This window comes from Triturus cristatus, chromosome 1_2 (genome assembly GCF_964204655.1).
Source record: "Triturus cristatus chromosome 1_2, aTriCri1.1, whole genome shotgun sequence".
NCBI lineage: Eukaryota > Metazoa > Chordata > Amphibia > Caudata > Salamandridae > Triturus > Triturus cristatus.
In genome coordinates, this window is record NC_140580.1 from 278,601,200 (window position 1) to 278,622,356 (window position 21,157).

Sequence of the window (21,157 nt, forward strand, 5' to 3'; positions counted from 1 at the left end):
ATGAGGAGATGAAACAACTCTCTAACCCTCCTCAAAAAAGGAGCCACATACAGATTTTGGATGTTGTTTCCCATTATAAGAGAAATCATCAAGCAACCAATTGGAGTTTAAAACATTGTCTGAGCTTGACACACTTAGATTAGCATTACCAATCTTACCTATATGTAAAGAAATCTGCCCCATGTGCCAAATTTTCCCATCACTCAACTTTACTCAGTTACACAAAACTTGTTCCACTTGCAAAGGTTTAGTGAATCTACCTCCAGTTCTTCCACATATTCCAAGTTTTTTTACTCTCTCCCAGTCTCCAATGCGAACACACACTTCCTTGCACTTATGTTTTTCATCATAATATGACTTACTTTTGCCCTTTAGCTTTAAGCAACTGCTTCTTAACTACTAAAGGTGTTCAGACACTCTTCTTTTTACACTTCATCCAACCAATATTATCCTTAGTATATGGAGTTATTCCTCTCATGATTTCAAAAGGACTGAAACCAGTCACACATGGCGTGATCCTGTATGACCACACAGTGTTCCAAAGCTCTTTTATCCAGCTAACACCAGTTTCCTTAGCTAACTGTATAGCGTTTTTGAGGACTCTATTAAAGCGCTCAACAGGGCCATTACCAGCTGGAGGGTAAATAGACATAGATCTGTGACCAATACCATTCCTACTCAAAAATTCTTTTAAAACCTCTGAACAGGAGTGGGGACCGTTGTCTGTAAGAACAGAGTGCGGCAGACCCTCTCTCAGGGACAACTTGTAAAGAAAAACTATCACGGCATTAGAATCCACCTTGTTGACCACTTCAATCTCGGGCCACTTAGCAAAATGATCCACTAATATTATTACATATTTCGGTTGGGATCCAACTTGAATAGGCCCTAGTATGTCCAGACGTAACTTTTCCCACAGCATATCAGGACACTTAAGGGGACACAGGGGTGGTTTCTAAGTAATTAAGGTTTAATGCACAAGGTACATTCTCTCACGCTTCTTTCTATCTGCAAATCCATTCCTGGCCACCAGTACAATAATTGTATACTGGATTTGGTTTTGGTAATCCCTAGGTGGTCCTCATGGCAGATATCCAGCAACCTACCTTTCAAACCTTCAGGAGGAATAATCCTGCCGGCACGCATCACCATATCATTTTCAACAGTCAATTCTTGTCTCAACTCCCAATATGGATGTAACTCTTTCTCAACTTCTTTCTTGTTGGGCCATCCACCTAAGATGTAAACAACAAGTTTTTGCAAAATACCATTTTCTTTTGTACCTTTCACCCACTCACATTCTTCTAGACCACCATTCGTAACCTCAGCAACACACCACTCATTACATCCAGAATCTGGTTTAGTAACCGAAGGCAATGTGACCTGCTTAAAAAGTCAGCAATTCTGTTTTTAACTCCTGGTACTTAACACACATCGTAAATGAAATCTATTAACCTTATCGATAAACATGCATATCTGGGAGAATCTCTTAGGAATCATTCCGTGGTCAAAACCTTTGAAAGAGGTTTATGGTCACTACGTAACGTGAACCTAGAACCCCACACAAAAGCTCTAAAATGCTCCAAACCCGCCAAACAGGCAAGGGCCTCTTTTTCTATAACTGAGTACCTTTCCTCCGTTTGGGTGATTGCGCAGGAAGCGAATGCAATAACTAGTTCTTTACCTTTGGCATCAACCTGAGTGAGGACCGCTCCTAATCCCTTACGCAAAAACAACAGTTGATGGACAGAATGCAGAACAATGTCATACATTCACCCCAGTACAGAGATCTGGGCTGAAATCCATAGTTTTTTGCTCACCATGCCATTCCAGTTTGAACCCAGCCATATGCAAATCAGTCTTGACCCTGTGCCTCATGGGAACAGTTCAGCCCGAACTGCCAAGCCAGGTCCTCCCTGGACTGGAAACAAGCATCCTAGGACTGGTTTCAGGGTTTCACCCCTCTTCAGCCAGGATAGCTTGATTCCAGTGGCATGGAGAGCACGGGACCCACGTCTGGGCATACATGTCCCACTCGGGGTGACAAATGAAAAATCAACAGTTGATGGACAGAATGCATAACAATGTCATACATTCACCCCAGTACAGAGATATGGGCCTAAATCCATCGTTTTTTTGCTCAGAAATATGCAAATCAGTCTTGACCCTGAGCCTCATGGGAACACTCCATCCCGAACTGCCAAGCCAGGTCCTCCCTGGACTGGAAACAAGCATTCTAAGACCGGTTTCGGGGTTTCACCCCTCTTCAGCCAGGATAGCTTGATTCCAGTGGCAGGGAGCGCACGGGACCCACGTCTGGGCATATCCGTCCCACTCAGGGTGACAAATGCAAAAACAACAGTTGATGGACAGAATGCAGAAAAATTTCATAGATTCACCCCAGTACTGATATCTGGGCCTAAATCCATTGTTTTTTCTGCTCACCATGCCATTCCAGTTTAAACCCAGCCATATGCAAATCAGTCTTGACCCAGTGCCTCATGGGAATAGTCCAGTCCGAACTGCCATGCCAGGTCCTCCCTGCACTGGAAACAAGCATCCTAGGACCTGTTTCGGGGTTTCACCCCTCTTCAGCCAGGATAGCTTGATTCCAGTGGCATGGAGAGCACGGGACCCACGTCTGGGCATACCCGTCCCACTCGGGGTGACAAATGCAAAAACAACAGTTGATGGACAGAATGCAGAACAATGTCATTTACCCCAGTACAGAGCCTAAATTCATTGTTTTTTTGCTCACCATGCCTTCCAGTTTGACCCCAGCCATATGCAAATCAGTCTTGACCCTGTGCCTCATTGGAACAGTCAAACCCGAACTGCCAAGCCAGGTCCTCCCTGGTCTGGAAACAAACATCCTAGGACCAGTTTCGGAGTTTCACCCCTCTTCAGCCAGGATTGCTTGATTCCAGTGGCATGGAGGGCACGGGACCCACGTCTTGGCATACCCGTCCCACTCGGGGTGACAAATGCAAAAACAACAGTTGATGGACAGAATGCAGAACAATGTCATACATTCACCCCAGTGCAGAGATCTGGGCCTAAATGCAGATCAGTTGGCTGGGGGTGAGTGCCTGCAATGATCAACACTCCGTCCATCATCCCCTTTGGTTTTGCTTTGTTCGCCCTAAGTTGGCAGGGTATGTCAAGACGTGGGTCCCTTTGCCACTGGATTCAAGCTAGCCTGGCTGATAACAGCTGATTAGCCAGAAACCGGTCCCAGGATGCTTGTTTCCTGTCCAGGGAAGATATGGCTTGGCAATTTGGGCTGGACTGTTCCCATGAGGCACAGGGTCAGACTGATTTGCATATGGCCATGTCTTAACTGGGGTGGCGGAGGGAGCTAAAGAATGATGATGGATTAAACACAGATCAGTTGACTGGGGGTGAGTGCTTGCAATGTTCAACACTCCGTCCATCATCCCCTTTGGTTTTGCTTTGTTCGCCCTAAGTTGCCGCAGGGTATGCCCAGACGTGGTCCCTTGCTCACTTTGCCACTGGATTCAAGCTAGCCTGGCTGATGATGGCTGATTAGCTAGAAGCCAGTCCCAGGATGCTTGTTTCCTGTCCAGGGAAGACATGTCTTGGCAGTTCGGGCTGGGCTGTTCCCATGAGGCACAGGGTCAGACTGATTTGCATATGGCCATGTCTGAACTGGGGTGGCGGAGTGAGCTAAAGAATGATGATGGATTAAACACAGATCAGTTGACTGGGGGTGATTGCTTGCAATGTTCAACACTCCGTCCATCATCCCCTTTGGTTTTACCTAATCCCTTACAGCAGGCATCAGTTGTTACAATGCCCCTTAGTGTGGGATCAAAACCCTGAAGTGCAGGTGAGGTGCAAATACAATCTTCGATTACTTGAAAAGTAGTTTTACACTCTTCAGACCATAGAAATTCAGACTTGATCTTAAGTAACTGTCTTAAGGGAAATGTTTTCCTTGAAAATTACGTGACATATTTGGCATAATACTCTGCCATTCCCAAAAAAACTCTCACCTAATATATATTTGAAGGTTCAGGGGCCTTCTTGATCGCATCAACTAAAGATGTTTTGGGTTCTATACCTCTTCCACTCACTTCGTGTCCCAACTAAGTGACAGATTTATAAGCAAACATGCACTTAGCAAGCTGAGCTGTTGACCCATTCTCATTTAGTAGACCCAGAACTTCCTTTAGAATCAGTTTGTGTTCCTCCTTGGATTTCCCCATAATCAAGATGTCATCCTGGAAAAACACAACCTTGTTTTGGCCCTTAAAGATCTTAACCATCAGCCTCTGAAACATCGCAGCGGTGGACGCTAACCAAAACGATATCCTTACAAACTGAAAAGAACCAAAAGGAGTAGTAAAATCAGTCAGTCCCCTACTTTCAGGATGCAAGGGTACCTGGTGGTAGGCTGATGTAAGATCAATGGTGGAGGACCACTGAACACCTTTGGTAGCAGCAAGAATTTCGTTAACCCTTGGCAAAGGAAATTGGTCTACAAGGATATTTGTATTTAGATCTCTCAAATCTACACAGAGCCTATGCTTCCCATTGGCTCATCTCGCGATAACCAAGGGCGAAATCCAGTCAGAAGATTCTATAGGTTCTATGATTCCAGCATCTAACAGCTTATCAATTTCTTTTGAAATGTCCTCCCTGATGGAAATAGGAATATTCCTAGCTTTGTGAATACGTGGAATGGCATTTTGTTAAAGATAATGCAATGTTGGAAACACTTCAGTTCCCCCGTCACATCAGAAAACACAGAAGGAAAATTCTTGAGAATTTCATCTACCCCTTCCTTGTCATTGTGTAACAAGAGTACAGACTCAGGACTATTGGGATTCAAGATTATACCTAACTCCCCTTGGTCTCACCATCCCAAAAATCGAAGAACCAAATTTGGCAACGTGAAATGTACATTCTACATTACGATCTTTGAACTGAAACATCAACTTCCCGTAACCAAGTAATGGGATAGGTTCACCAGTGAAACTCTTGGGTGATATATCAGGAAACTCCAGATTTTCACCAAAATTACCTTTGAATTTCTCATCCCACACTGTTTCGGTGATAATTGTGTATGGGGAACCAGAAGCAGCAGTAATGGATAGTAAAATACCACCAATGTAAATCTCACATTTGGGTTTCTTTCTTGCACTTTGTAACCTCAAAACTGTAGAATCAGAATTAGACTAAACAGAAAGAACACACGTTAGTGTCTTCGGTGTCTGTATCTAATGAGTCAGATTCTGAAAGTTCTTCTAACATCTTAATAGACTTATTTTTCCTAGACTTCTACTTGCAGACAATTTGGAAATGACCAATGATACCACATGCAGAACAACGCTGATTCCTTGTCGGACACTTTTTGTCATTCGCTAAATGTGTTGCCGATCCGCATCTGTAACACTTGAGATCATTAACATTTTTTTTCTTGTTTCCAGAATATCCATTTCTTGGCACTTGGTGAAACGTACTTCTTATTGTTTTTGTTTTATTTACAGTACCACTACTGGTAGATGCTTTATCTTGTGGTTTGTTTTCATCAGTCAGAACGGCCTTGGCACACCTTCCAGTAGGCTCTGCATATTTGTCAAGTTCTACAACCTCTTGTAATGAAGCTCCACCTTTAGCCCACAAACTATCTTGCATAGAAGGATTAGCTGTGTGCATAATGATTTGGTCTAGATAGTGAGTTCATCGTGAAGAGTAGCAAAACGTCAGTTTAATACAAGATTTTTAAGAGCAGAAACATCTTCTTCCACAGTTTCCTCCTCAGAATGCTTTCTGTGGAAAAACTTGTAATGGTCAATAACTACACACACAATAGGTGTATAATACTTATCTAGATCTTTAAGCGCATTAGTGAAAATATCATACTGGCCATCTGGCTTCTTCTTAATACGATTGTAAACTTTTAACCCTATAGAACCAAGAGAGTGTAGCAATATATATATATATATTACCTCATCAAGAGCAGCCAAATAATTAAACAAATATTCTTTCCACATGTTCCATTTGTGGTCTTCCTCTCCTTGTGCAGGTACAAATGGTTGAGGAGGGGTTACATTTAAAGAAGAAGCCATGTTCGTAGTAATACAGTTCCAAATTGAAGAGAAAATAAATACAATATCACTTACTGCAAAGTCACTGTAGTGGTACTAACATTGCTGTCATATAGTGTAGTACTGGAGCTGATCAGTAGGAGAGAAGGAAAAAACTTGACACGATCGGAAACAATTCATGTGTACGAGGTAAAGCAATTTGCAGCAACCCAATTACATAAAATGACCGACGAGCATAAGCAACTTGCTTTTGATGGAAAATCGGCTTTGTATTATGTGTCATCCAGGCTGGAATTATGTCAGCATCAGAATGGAGAATGAAGACGACAGATGCACGCGGAGATGAACGTGTGTAGAAATTAGGCCTGGGCTAAAATTTCGTTCAGTTCGCGGAAATTGCGATAATTTGACATTTTTCGCGTTCCGCGGAAAGCGTGAAAATGTCAAAATTTCCGCATTCCGCAGCTTGGCGATAATTTGTTTCTTGCTCGCGCTGTAAAATAATACTTTCTCGCGCGCGCGCGATCGCCTTACCTGAATCCCTGCGTTCGCCGACAAGTTTTCTTGATCCGGTCGCGTTCTCCATGAGATGTTGTATTGTTTTAAGCCATTTGCGCTGTCTCGCGACAGTTCGCGCCCGCAGTGACGTCATGCGTCGCGCGATCACGTCTTTCTTCTCGCGATCATGCACCGCGAGACAACTGAAAACAAGATGGCCGCGACCGCGAGCAACCACATGGGTAAGTTGGCGAGCCGCAACCATGCAGAAAATCTCACGAACATGAAGGAAAAAAACTTCCGCATCTTCGCGATATTTCCGCGTGTTTGGAATAATTTTTAACATTTTCGCGATAATTTGCAAAAGTGGATTTCGCAAATTCCGCCCACCCCTAGTAGAAATGCAGGTAAGCGCAGTGTGAGTTTGGAACAATGACAGTGTTCAAATACAGTCACCAGCAGTTTGTTAGAGTGCGCTTTAGGCCAAAACCATAAAACGTGCCTTGAAAGCTGGAAATCAGTTTAGGCAGCTGGAAAGTAACCGCCCACAACCTGCAAACAGTTAGTAGATTACAGGAACAGATTAAATTACGTGTTGAAATGCCGCGTAAACATGCAGGCTGTTGTTGCTCACCGAGGACACATCCAGAAGACAGGCAGCAGGCTCGATTCACGTAGGTTTGTGGATGAGGTCGCTTGTCTCCAAATTTGTAGTGAAGAATGTCCACAAATCTGAATTGAAGTGAAATGTTTGATGTGGAAAAAGGACCCAAGCGGAAAGCATACTGCCAGCTCTTGCAGTTCTCTCCCTTCTCTGCCTGGACTTTCTATTATACATCACAGACACTCTACCAAGGTTCTACTACTAAGGAGGCAGAGAAGGGACGACAGCCAATTAATAATACAATACATTACAACACAACAGCTAACCCTTATCATCTCCTCCTCGAAAGTTTTATAATCACACAAAGCTGCAAGAACTCTAAAAGCAGTTAAATAGATAGTTAATGCCGCATATAAAAGGGAGGACCTGGCTTGGCAGTTCGGGCTGGACTGTTCCCATGAGGCACAGGGTCACTGGAAGCAGGCTATCCTGGCTGAAGAGGGGTGAAACCCCGAAACCGGTCCTAGAATGCTTGTTTCCAGTCCAGGGAGGACCTGGATTGGCAGTTCGGGTTGGACTGTTCCCATGAGGCACAGGGTCAAGACTGATTTGCATATGGCTGGGTTCAAACTGGAATGGCATGGTGAGCCAAAAAAACGATGGATTTAGGCCCAGATCTCTGTACTGGGGTGAATGGATGACATTGTCCTGCATTCTGTCCATCAACTGTTGTTTTCGCATATAACATTTATGCCACTCCATTATGAATTGTCTTTTCTTTAGAAACTAAGCACCTAGCATTTTAATAGCCGAGGCACACTCATCCACATCTCCTTCCCCCATGACACTGATAAGCACCTCAAACTTTTTTACTTTTCAGGACCTAACTAATGACGCAATAAAGCATATTTGTTCTCCTGCGTAAGAACATCTAAAAATGCTTCGAACCCCTCTTTCCACTGTTCCAATTCGAGGACAGCAAGAAGTGATTAAAAAGGCAGTAGGTGGTACCCCACTGAATGCTGTTGTAAATGCATGAATATACATAAGGTAAATTAAAACCACAATAGAAAAATGTGCAGAACCCCTACAACCTATTCAAAGCTTAGGGCAGTAGCACAAATGCTTGAACGGTTCTGGCAGTTACCATTTGCTAAATAACATACTGCCACAGTATCTATATATTAAAAGGAGAGAGACTCATCGCTTGAACATTTTCAGCAATTCAGTCGCAATTTGCAAAATAACATGCTGCCAAAGTATATAAGTAATGAAAGGTGTTCAAATCACCGTACCCAGCAGATTCTCGCAGAAGAATACTATCACCCCCCCAAAGAACTTGTAATATATGTGCTTTATTGAGTTACCCACTGTAGTGTCGCTCCTGTGACATAACAGGTGCAGCACAGAATGGTTCATGTACGCCCTGTGCACAAAGGGTTGGGCGGGTGTCAGTAGAAACTAGTATGATATCTCCCTCAGTGGTGTAGGCTGCACCACGTGGTACGCAGGTGATAAAGATACACCCGGCCAGATGTGAGGAAGAGAAAATCTGGTCCGGGGCTAGCAAGTTCACATAATGGTGTCCTCACCTTTTATAAACCGGCATCACCCCCATATCCAGTGGCTTACAAGGCCGGTTGCCTCGCTCCTGTGTCTGTGTCAATATCAGACACAACATTGGCGATGAGTTGTTAGTGTCCTGATGGTTGAGTGGCGGTCGTGCACTTGCTGACGTGCGCAGCGCTCGTGCCACGGCCTTGGGCGCCTGCTTAAAGTCCACGTGTGCTGGCAGGTGACGGAGCCCACCCGACGTTTAACTTAAGGGAAGTGGAGTGCACTGCAACAGTGGGCCATTTTACACACAACTGGGCAGTGGCGGCTGGTGACATTTGAAAGTGGGGGGGCGTAAAAGTTATGGATGAGTGGTTGATCGGCAGTTTGAGCAGGAAGAGCTCAGCATTAAAGCGCTAATTACACTTTTGAAGTATAACACTTTCAACGTGAGATGAAGAGAGATGCAGAGGTTGGCAGGGGACTCAAGCTAGTTCAATTAGGTATGCTAATGTTAAAAAAAAACAAATTACAAAGGCTGGGCAGTGTATATGCAGATCCAGGCTGCGGTGCAACCAAGTATGCTTTGAATGATGCTGTTCGGTGCGACATGTTTCTTCAATTACCTTGCCATTTGGCTGGCACATGGCATCAGGTATTTGAATAAAAAAACTATTATCTGTGCAATTTAAAAAATATGCAAATTTACCCCTATGTTACGCATGTTTAGGAAACTGAAATACGTATACACAATTACTAAAGGAGGCTTTTATATAGGACCTTTCGCCAAGTACTTCATTTTCCATAGAGATTTCCCGTGTACGGTATGTACTTACAAAGGAGACATGGTCCGTAGGTGCAGTTTGGATCAAGATGTTTGTATTTGCAACAATAACTTGCTGGATGTTTAGTGAACAATTTCATACTATTAGTAAGACATCGGCACACAGCGATTTATTACTGGATATTTGTAATTCCAAAAAAGCGCCCCCACTTTCACAACTGGCATCTGGCTGTACAATGCAAATCAAAGCACTACACCGACGATTTTCACCATTCCGTCAGGTGAAACCCGAGCGTTTTCTTCTTAATTCTCTTCATTACGTTGTCTCCCCTTTCCACAATCTCTGAACATTTCTAAAGCTAGACTGTGACCTCCGAACCTGCTGAGCGACTCGCACACAGCAGAGGCAGGGTCGGACTCGGACTGGGAACCTATCCTGCCTAACGCACTTTGCCAACACCAGGATGAAACCAAGCTTTGGGCCTCCATAGGCCTTGCAGGTGCGGTACATAATAACGAATACTGTCCCTGCATGTGGAACGCGATGGGCCACCTACGAGTCCAAAAACAGCTTCCTGTAATTTTTTTGAAAGTATATTATCAAGGCAACTTCCATCCTGTCCCTTGTGAAATGCAAAATACCCAGAGAGAACCGCATTCCACACAGCCTGGGGGTTTAGTGGTCGGCATCCACCAGGATCCCACGCTCCGCAATAGTTATTTTTAGTCACCGAATAGGGGCGGGAAATATCATCTACTCACAGTGAAAAGAGAAATGTTAGGCGTTGACATAAATAGCACGAAACAAAGGTATTGAAGAAAAAGAAATACATTTTATGTGAATGTAATAAAATAAAACATTTATTGATCGGAGCTTATGTTTCTATATACCTTTAGGTCAGGAGTAGAACACGCAGATGTTTTGGGATAGATTATTGTTAGGTGGAAATGGGGTCGTCAGGTGGGGTATGGGGGGAGGCGGGAGGGGTTTAATAACTTACTTCAAAATATTAAATAAAACTTACTGAGCTTCTGGATGGGTCCGACGACTTCCGACTCCCGCCGTCCGGTCCTGCGCCAATTCCTGCAGCTCCTCCTCGTCAACTGGGAAGGCCGCCTCGCTCCTCGTCGACGTCGACAACTGGAAAGGCCGCCTCCCTCCCTCCACCAATCACAATGCTGATGAGGCGCTGGGGAGAGCGCCCCAGCCGCGCCATTTTCTCCCGCATATAGAAAAAGGGAGAGTGGGCGGTCGTGCTCGAGGGCAGGGGGGGAGTGGCTTACCCACTGTTGTGGGTATTGACTGTTTGGTTGGCTCAGGGCCGACGGCCAAACAGTCAGTATCTACAACAGTGGGTAAGCCACTCCCCCCCTGCCCTCGAGCACGACCGCCCACCCACCCTCCCGCCCCCAACCAAGCACAGAGGCACTTCTGCTTTCTCGCAATGCGAGAAGGCAGAAACATAAATGGTCGTTTTTACCATTTATGTTTCTGCCTTCTCGCACCGCGAGAAAGCAGTGGGGCAACGCCCCAACGCCCTAATGGGGGAGCCGCCACTGCAACTGGGGCCGCGAGTACAAGGAGGATTGCATGTGAAAACCATCAGGTTTCGTGCCACAGCGCCATCCGCTGGTCGGATCCTATGTGAAGCTGGATTTGCTCTGGTGAGTGGCCACACCGCGTCACACAGAAAAAAAAATAAGAAAGAAGGGAAGACATCACCCAGCCAGTCCATCTGGCAAGAGAAGGACAGCCAAATGTCTGGAAAAGTTCTACAAGCTCTGCCATTAAGATCAGTGGGCAGTGGGAGCCTGCTAGAAGGGGCACGGAGTGCCACCAGGTGGAGTGATTCATGCAGGAAAGAAGACACAGGTGAACTACATCTGGTCAAGACCATTCACCACAGTGAGGAGAGTAGGGTGTCTTCATGGTCTACCTAAGGACATCCAGCAACATTATCAGTGCTGGAGCGGGTAGTACAACATTTTGTATACCCCCCATTCTGCATGTTTATATTAATCTGAATAATTAACTAATAGTAATCGTATTAATTGGTTTGCAGTGAAACACTTATCAATCATACTAACAAAAGAATTACATGTGGGAATTGCACTTTGCATGGCTATACTAATTGTAAACTAACTTGAGTACGGATATTAATAGTAGGATATTAGGATATTGCATGCTATATGTTGCTTTGGTGATGTATTTGTGATTTGTGCTTTATTAAGTGAGTATAAACCGCTCTGAGTGTTGCTTCTGCTAGATAAATACACACACATATGGGTATTAGCAATTAGCCACTTCTATGTTTTAATTACGTTTTTGCGTTTCTTTTGCTTAAGTTGACCATTTCGGCCTAGACAAGATGGCTGAACGAGACGTTGAAAGTGACTGCCCTGACAACACGAGGTTCTGGGTGAAGTGCGCATGCATCACCGACAGCAGCAGTGGCCTGGACCTGACCCCGGGAGAAGATGTACCCACCAAGGTTAATCCAGGGAACTTCGCCAGCAATCACACAATGGACAATTTAAAAACCGGAACCAGCAAGTGCGATGACTTCACTAAACAGTTTACATGAGATCTTCACCTCACGACCCCAAGTCGACCAATCAGGACTTCCTAACCCCGATCTTGATACTTTTTGACATTATTTTCATTATAAAAGTAGGTAGGGAATTGAACAAATTGCTAAGGCTAACGCTAACGCTAAACTCGCTCTTCTTTGACAAACTCGATTTCCTGACGTTATGCTGATGGAGAGGATGGTGACACTGCTGGACAGCTGTTATCCTGAATCTTTGAGAGACTGAATTGCGGCCTAACCTTGCTGAATAAAATTCTTCCTTGACCTGACTGACTTAGAGGACGACTTTTAGCTTGAATAGGTAAATATGATGCTCTGAAATGCTGATGATGATTTCTAACGTTTCTTGCAATATTTCTTAGATAAAGAATATTTGATTAATTGACAAATGTGTTGTGTCGATTATTTGAAGAAGAGAATTAGGACAAGAAGTAGTGTATAGATAGATGAGTTTAATCATTAAAATCATAGAGAACAACTAAATGATTCATCCCTTTATGAGAGGAATATCTTAGGGTTGAAAGTCAATGTATCTAGGTTAAGGTAAAGGTATTCCTTTCATGTCAGCGTTTGGAAGCTTATTTCCCTAGGAAAGCAGATAAATTAAGAGTAAGTATTGGTGTTATGGGCCCCACCAATGAATGTATATGAGTGAATTTGATGTTGAGGTATTTGGTCTGTGACGAAGGGGGAATTTGATGTTCCACACTGCTAAAGTTTTTCTGGTAGCAGAGATATGGTTTTTATTGTTTGGTTTGGTGATTATTGCTTGTAAATAGCTTATTGATTATTGGTTATTGATATTGGTTTATGTACTAACACTCCATGTTGAGTCGTGTTGAGTTTTATGTTGTTTGCACGGCTTCTTGGATGCAGGAAGTCGGTAGTTTGTAACGGTTCCGTAGTAGAGCAGAGGTAAGCGCTGTTCTCGGGAAAGACGGAATTGTTGTTATCCTGTAGGTACACAGGAGAAACGTGTGACGATTGAAGTTGCACGACGCATTGTCTGGGTTTGATTCGGTGACATTGCCGTGTGTTGCCATTAGAGACATTTTCTGTGTGAGAGAAGTGTGTATGATAGCGAAGGTTACCTGTGAAATTCTGGTCTTAGGTACCAGGGATCCAAATGGCATTCCGATAACGAATATCACTGGAAAGGTAATAGGTACTCTCTGAGCTTGTTAGAAGGACAAAGGAGAGGGAAGCGCTGCTTTGTTAACGTATGTCATAATTCTGTAGTAACACAGACTGTTCGCTGTTCTCGGGAAAGACAGGATTCTGTGTGAATGTACTACTTTTTCTTGTGTGAAAGTGCGTGAATGAAAAGGCATTCGGGTTAATTGTGAAACTCTAGTTTTATTTCTGAGGAGCATTGGGTCTCCAACTATGTGTCTTAATTCTAGAGAAACGGTTAGCTAATGCTTGTTAGAAGGGTGAAGTAGAGGGATGTGCTACTTTATCAACGGAAGTAACGATTCCGTAGTCGGGCAGAGGTAAGCGCTGCTCTCGGGAAAGAAGGAATTCTCGTGAGAAAGGTCTACTGCTATTCCTTGGTTAGCGAAGCGGACAATGGTGGCGTTTTTATGTTGTTACTAACAGAATTGTAAAACTGAAACAAAAAAAACGTACCGAGCGGATTTTGTGAAGGAGGGATAGACAGGAGCTGCCGCAGCGGCTGCTGACGTCAGAACGACCGCGCTGGGATTGGACAGTCGGTCAGAACCGTAAAACGCTCCGGATTGGTGCGTTAGAGTACGCCGCACTAGGGGTGGAGAAATACAGGGTGACGTAAGCGCTCCTGATTGGTGCGTTAGTGTAAGTCGCACTGGGATTTGAGAATTGTGACAGTGATGTAGACGCTCCGGATTGGTGCGTTAGTGTGAGTCGCGTTACGATAGGACAGAAAAGCGGTACAGTTGTAAAGGAGACTAGTGAGACACAAAAGAAGGGAAAATGTATTACGATCCACCAGAAAAGGAGAAAAAGTCATGGTTTGGTAGAATTAAGAAGTGGTTTAAGAAGGACAAACCGATTGTGACTAGGGAAGGACAGTTACTTCCTCCACCGAAAACCCCTGCATCCTTCATGGTTGCAAAATATGGATATCACACTTGTATTTGGTTAGATAACTGGCTCAAATATACCGAGAAGGACAGAGTATGGGCTTTCCCAGAGCATGGTTAATTTAATTTGGCTGTTTTGAGAAATTTAAGAGAGAAAATTATGAATTTAGAACCGAGACCTAGACCGACTCAATTTGAGGCTTTGACGGAGTGGGAAGACGAGATGCATGACCGAGAAAGACAGAGAAATAGTAGAGGATATAGGTACCTGTTTGGCAGATCATACGGACATGAGACGCATGATGATCGAATGAGAAGGTGGCGGAATGCGAGTATGACTGAGGGTTTGTTTCCCGTAAGAACTGCAGGAGAGAATGAAGGACAAAAGTGTGTAGAAAATAGGCATAATGTGGAATCGAGAGGGTATGGAATGAATGAGTCAGAGGATGATGTTCTTGATGATATGTTTTATAAGAATCCACCTCCATATCGACCAGAACCAGAAATATTAACCCCAAGTGCCCCAATGAAAGAAACAGTACGAGTCATAAAATCGGAACCAGAGTTCCAAGATTTGGGAAGAAACAATTCCATTAGAGTGGTGGAAAAGAAGTCTGGAGGAAAATTAGATGGAGAAAATTCAGCAGAACTTGCAAAAACGACCCTAGAATTAACCGAGAAAATAAGAGAATTGACTAAGAATTTAGAAGCGCTAACCGTTCCAGTAACGATAGGTCCAGTAATGCCTATTTTTGATAAGCAGAAAGAGAGCAAACATTGTTTGACAGTCCCTTATAAATGTAGTAAACCGGTTGAACATCCAAGAATGAGTCAGAGTGAGAATCCATGGAGACAGACTATGAGTATGATTGAACCGAATTTTTCAAATAACCCGTTTTTAGGTCAAACTGTGCAGAAAAGCGTATGACGATAATAGAGACAATGTCAGAAACGCAGAAAGATTTTGGACAAGGAAATGTAGAAAAGCCAGTAGGACCATCTACAGAGGAGTTGAGTGAATGGTTGAAAAGCTTGCAAAAGAAAGACAAAGAATCCCAGTCAATAGATGTGGCAAAATTACGAATGTATTGGAAGAATTAATAGTAGGTACTATCCCGACGGAAAAGTTAAAAACTTACCAAGACGAGGAGTTGTTATTTCTGTGCAAAAGCGTAACATGGAGAGCAAAAAGTCTTCATGAAAGATTAGAAGAAGTAGCAAATGAAATGGGTATTGATATGGAAACGGTAAAAGCCCTACAGAAACCCTATAGAGTAGATTTCACTGAAAAAGACATTGAAAATATGAATACCACAGGACGAATAGGTCAGATTAAAGAAATAATTATTTTGTTGAGAAAATGGGGAGATGTGGACAAATGGAAAAGCAGATGGTATCGTAAACGAGATGAAATTTCAGACAAAACGTTTTCAGCTTACCCTGTGAGAGAAAAGGAGAAAGTTGTGACAGAATGCCCTATGAGAGAGATTCCAGGAGGAGGATATGTACATGTCCCATGGACTAGACAGGATATTTTGTCATTTACTAATGACTTCCCTCGACTACGTGAAAAACCCGTCAAGTGGTATAGACAGGTAGACAGATTTGTGAAATTATCCAAAGTATTGTGGATCAATCTGAATAGCTTGTTTGACATAATCGTACCAGCAGATTTATGGACAGAATGGAAAATAGTAATAGATTGGCTAACACAGGAATACACAAGGGATCCAAAGACAGGAGCTCCAGACCCCGAAGTAATGAAGAAATACGAACAGGTTATGGCATTTTTGAAAAACAAGGTACCCCCTAAAGAGACAGATTGGGTGAAAATTGATAGAACACATCAGGAAAGCAAAGAGTCAGTACATGCCTATTATGAGAGGTTAATCTTAGCCTTTAAACAATTCAGTGGAGATGAACATTTAATGACAAGGATTTGAGTCATTTCGTCCAGAAATTAGTGAAATGATAAAACAGCATACAGTAGATTGGCAAAATAAGAAAATAGACGAAGTATTGAGACATGCTAAATATTTCAGTGATGAAATTGAAGCAAAACAGAGAAAACTGAAAGAGAAGGCTATGTGGGCACAGGTAAAAGTAGCAGAGAGACAGGAAGCACAATTAGCAGAACAAGCTGGGCCAAAACCAAGATTTAATCCTGGGAAAAATAAAGGGAATATTGAGGAAGCTAAAAAGAAATTTCCGTGTCATAATTGCAGTAGACTAGGGCATTGGAAATCCGAGTGTAAATTTCCACCAAGCACTAACGATGAAAATCCATCATTGAATCCACAGGTGCAGAATGAGGTGAGTGGTCAACAGCAACGACAACAGCAGGGTGTAACACAACAGAATCAGGTGCCAAAACCACCTGTTCCACAGAACAAAAATTGCCAGAAGTATAGTAAGGAGAATGGATTCCACAACGAAGAACAGGTAAATAAGCCGCAACGCGCTAGCGCTGCTTCGCAGTATTGGCTGGAACGCGATGAAAGCGATTCAGAAGAGGGATATTGACGGTGCTGAAGGGAGGAAGAAGAGTGCGTACTTGGCGCAACTCTAAAAGTAGACCAGACAGACCCATTGGTAGACGGAAAAGTTAATAATGAAAATATGACTTTCCTAGTTGATACTGGTGCTACTCGATCAACTGTTAGATCAGCTGATGTCAAGAATCTTCCTCTCTCGGATGAAACGATCCAAGTAGTTGGTGTATCCAACAGACAGATTAAAACGTACCTTACGGAACCGGTGAAAGTTAGTATAGGGAAATTTTCTGAAATGCACAGATTCGTAGTATGCGATACCAGTACTGTGAATTTGTTAGGTAGAGATTTATTGTGCAAGATGAATTGCACTATATTTTGTACTCCAGATGGAATAGCCTGTGAAACACCAGATGATGACGTGCTGTATAAAATGACAATGGCAAACAGAGAGAAAGAGGTTACAGGAACCTATGCTGTATTCAACCCTGACGAATTACCAAAAGAATTAAAACAATCAGTAAAAGCAGAAGTTCACAGGAGAAGACGTGGGATTGATGAGGAATGTAGATCCAGTTAAAATAACTGTAAAAGAAGGAGTATGTTACCCAATTATCCCACAATATAAATTGACACCTGAAATAATCGAAGGAGTTACTCCTGTGATTGAGAAAATGATAAAACAAGGAATTTTGAGAGAAATATTGAGTAGCCCATGTAATTCACCAATAATGGGACTGAAAAAGCCTAGTGGGAAGTTCAGGATAGTGCAAGACCTGAGAAAGATAAACAAAACTGTTGTACCATGTTGTCCCATTGTACCGAATCCATCTGTGATTTTATATCAGATCCCTCATGACGCAGAATGGTACACAGTGATTGATCTGTGCCATGCTTTCTTTTCCATTCCATTGCACCATGACAGTCAGCAAATTTTTGCATTTCGTTTCGGTGAGCGTATTTTGGCATGGTGCTGAATTCCACAGGGGTGAACAGAAAGCCCCTCAATATTTAATCAGCTATTGAAAAAGTCTTTGGAAAGTCTAGAAATGCCTGAGAGCTCTGTACTAGTACAGTATATCGATGACCTGCTTGTGGCATCGAAAACTCGTGAAGCTTGTGAGGTAGACACAGTGGCCTTGCTGAATCATTTGGCAGATGGAGGACTCAAAGTGTCACTATCGAAATTACAATTTTGTAAGAAAGAAGTCCAATATTTGGGACACAGCTTTGAGAAAGGACACAGGAAAATAACCATAGACAGAATCAGGATCATAAAAAGAATCAGTCCACCAATGACCTAAAGAGAAGTGAGAATGTTTTTGGGAATGGTTGGATATTGTCGTCAGTGGATAGGCAATTTTTCATTAATTGCAAAACCTTTGGTACGATTGACAAGAAGTGATGTGAGAGATCCAATTGATTTGAACAAAGAGGAGTTGGCAGCATTCAAGAAATTGAGAGAAGGATTGTGTGAAGCACCTGCATTAGGGATGCCTGATTATGACAAGGAGTTCAAGTTGTATTGCAGTGAGAGAAATGGATGTGCACTCTCTGTTCTAGTACAGAAGCATGAAAAACTGAGGAAACCAATTGCGTATTTTTTATCCATGTTGGACCCAGTAGCTGTAGCCCTTCCTGGGTGTCTGAAAGCAGTAGCTGCTACATGTTGAAGTTTGGAACAGAGTGAGGGAATTGTGATGGGATATCAAGTGAAAGTGTTTGTACCTCATGATGTGGCGATTCTTTTAACAAGGAGTCGTACTCAGTATATGACGCACAGCCGACTAAGTATGAAAAGGTCATTTTGGGTGCAACAAACGTGAGTCTTGTAAGATGTGTGAATGTGAATCCTTCAACATTGTTGCCTGATGTGGAACATGTGGAGGTAAGAGATGAAGCAGATCATGATTGTTTGGATGTACTTGATTTCTGTACAAAACCAAGACCTGACAAAAGATGAACCTTTGCCAGAAAGTGATTATGTCATATTTGTTGATGGATCTTGTTTGAGAACAGATGAGGGAGTGCTGCGTGCAGTATATGCAGTATGTACAGTCGCAGCAGTGATGGAAGCATCCTATTTGAAAGGAGTAAGATCGGCTTAAGTAGCTGAACTTGTTGCCCTGACCAGAGCATGTAAGATTGGGAAAAGTGTGAGAGTGACTGTGATAACTGATAGCCAGTACGGCTATGGGGTAGTCCACGACTTCGGCCAAATATGGCTGCAGAGAGGTTTCCTAACCTCAAGTGGAACTCCCATTAAGAATGCTGAAGTGTTTGGAAAGTTGCTTGAGGCGATACAGCTGCCTAGGCAATTGGCTGTGGTAAAATGTGCTGCTCACAGTCGCAGTAGTGATTATATTGCCACTGGAAACAAATTTGCCAATGATATGGCACAATATTGTGCATGAAATCAGAATTCAATCAATCGGGCAAAGGAAAGGGAGTTGATTTCTTGTTTCCCAATATTTACTAACACTGTGGAACATGGGAAGAGGTAAGACAATTGCAGGAAGAAGCAGGAGAGGAAGAAGTAAAACAGTGGGTAAGAGCAGGATGTGCACCAAGAGAAAAGGATCATGTGTGGGTCTATCGAGATGGAAGACCAGTTATGCCTGATAGCATGATGTCTGCCATGGCACGGATGTATCATGGACAGGGACACATAGGGAGAGACACTATGATTAGGTCTTTTAAGCAAACTTGGTATAATGCCAAGTTCAGACTTGTAGCAGAAAGTATTTGTCAAAGATGTCTAATTTGTCAGCAATACAATCCAGGAAGAAAGACAGTAGTGAGTCTAGGAACCATAGGTCGAGAGGGAAGACCTTTTACCAGAATGCAAGTGGATTTCATTGAGATGCCTCCTTGTAACAGGTTGAGGTATGTTTTAGTGATGGTGTGCCTATTCTCCAGGTGGGTAGAGGCGTTCCCAACAAGAAGAAATGATGGAATGACAGTAGCCAAATTACTCTTGAGAGAATTCATTCCCAGATTTGGGTTCCCTGTAACAATTGAATCAGACAGAGGAGGACATTTTCATAATGAGATCATAAAACTGACTTGTGAAGCATTGAATGTACGACAAAAACTACATTGTGCCTACCGACCAGAGGCTTCTGGTGTAGTAGAACAAATGAATGGTACCATCAAAAACAGAATAGGGAAAATGTGTTTAGCCACAGGTATGAAATGGCCCGATGTCTTGCCTCTGGTACTCATGACTATTAGATCAATTCCAGACAGAACTACTGGTTTGAGTCCGCATGAGATCCTCATGGGACGCGCCATGAGACATGTGTTTATACCTGTCAACAAGCTGATGACATAAACTGATGACATGGTATTGGAATACTGTAAAAGCCTGGCTGACGCAGTTCATTCTGTGTTCATCAGGTTGGAGCGGATGCCACCACTCTTGAAAAGAAGCCAGCTCATGATCTAAGCCCAGGGGACTGGGTAAGGATAAGAGTACACAGAAGAAGAAACTGTTTGGTTCCCAGGTGGGGAAAACCAAGGCAAGTCATCTTGACCACAACAACAGCTGTGAAGTGTGCTGGATTGAAGTACTGGATCCATGCAAGTCATACTTTGAGAATTCCAAATCCAGTTGACTGTAAAGAAAAGGAGTATTTTGATGAATCTGAATCCAGTACTGAGTCGGATGACGGAGAGCCAAAAGACAAAGAAAGAGAAAACCCTGAAAGGGGGGAAACAGAGCCGAGTTTAACTTTGGTCCCCAGAAGTAATTCCCTGAGAAGAAGGTTACAGATTTCTGATGCCAGTTCAGACTCAGAGACAGAACAAAGAGCACATTCTTCCAAGAAAGAACAAGGGAAGAACAAAGAAAAGGACAGTGGAGAGACAATAAAAGGAATCCATGAGAAGGAATTGCCAGATGAAAGATTGAGAGTAATTCCACCTGAAACAACACCTTTAGATGGACAGGTGCCAGATACAGAGAGAGAGGGAAAGATTATTGCGGAAGGCCCCCGAGGAGGTGTAGGGAACTCCAACATCCAGTTAGAAGCAGGGACATGTAGTCAGCAGGAAGATTGCATGTCGGAGATTCGAGGAGGGACAGAAGTAGGGAAAACAAAAGAAGTGGTGGAAAAAGAACTCGTTAAAGGTAAAAAGCAAGTTGAAACAGAGTCTGAGGAAAGCGAAGATGAAATACCAGAAGGCCGAGTTCTGAGAAAGAGAGCTTGGAGAACTGAAAAAAATGATAAAGAGAGTAAATTGAAAAGAGCAGCAAAAGACGAGGTGTGGCCAAACAAAATAAAGAGACTAAGATATCGATTGACACGTGTGAATTCGCCAAGAGCTGAACAGGTGAATGAAGTAACGAGTCAGGAGAAATCGAAAGGAGAAGAATAGACAGTAGTCAAAGAAAGCAAAAGAACAAGGAAACCTAACCAAAAGTATAAATCACCGGAATGGACATATGTGGCCCTGCCTGAAGTGAAAGAAGAGGCGGATAGCCAAGGAAATCCA

At 43.0% G+C, this 21,157-nt stretch overlaps 1 pseudogene across 1 annotated transcript in view; it reads right to left on the bottom strand.

The window, feature by feature from the left end:
• Positions 1-1,111: 1,111 nt before the first annotated feature.
• LOC146867158 (fascin-like) overlaps positions 1,112-21,157 on the bottom strand; it is a 190,687-nt pseudogene continuing 170,641 nt past the window's right edge. The window contains exon 3 of the transcript XR_014961091.1: positions 1,112-1,235. The product of XR_014961091.1 is annotated as a fascin-like (transcript). The remainder of the gene's footprint in view (positions 1,236-21,157) is intronic.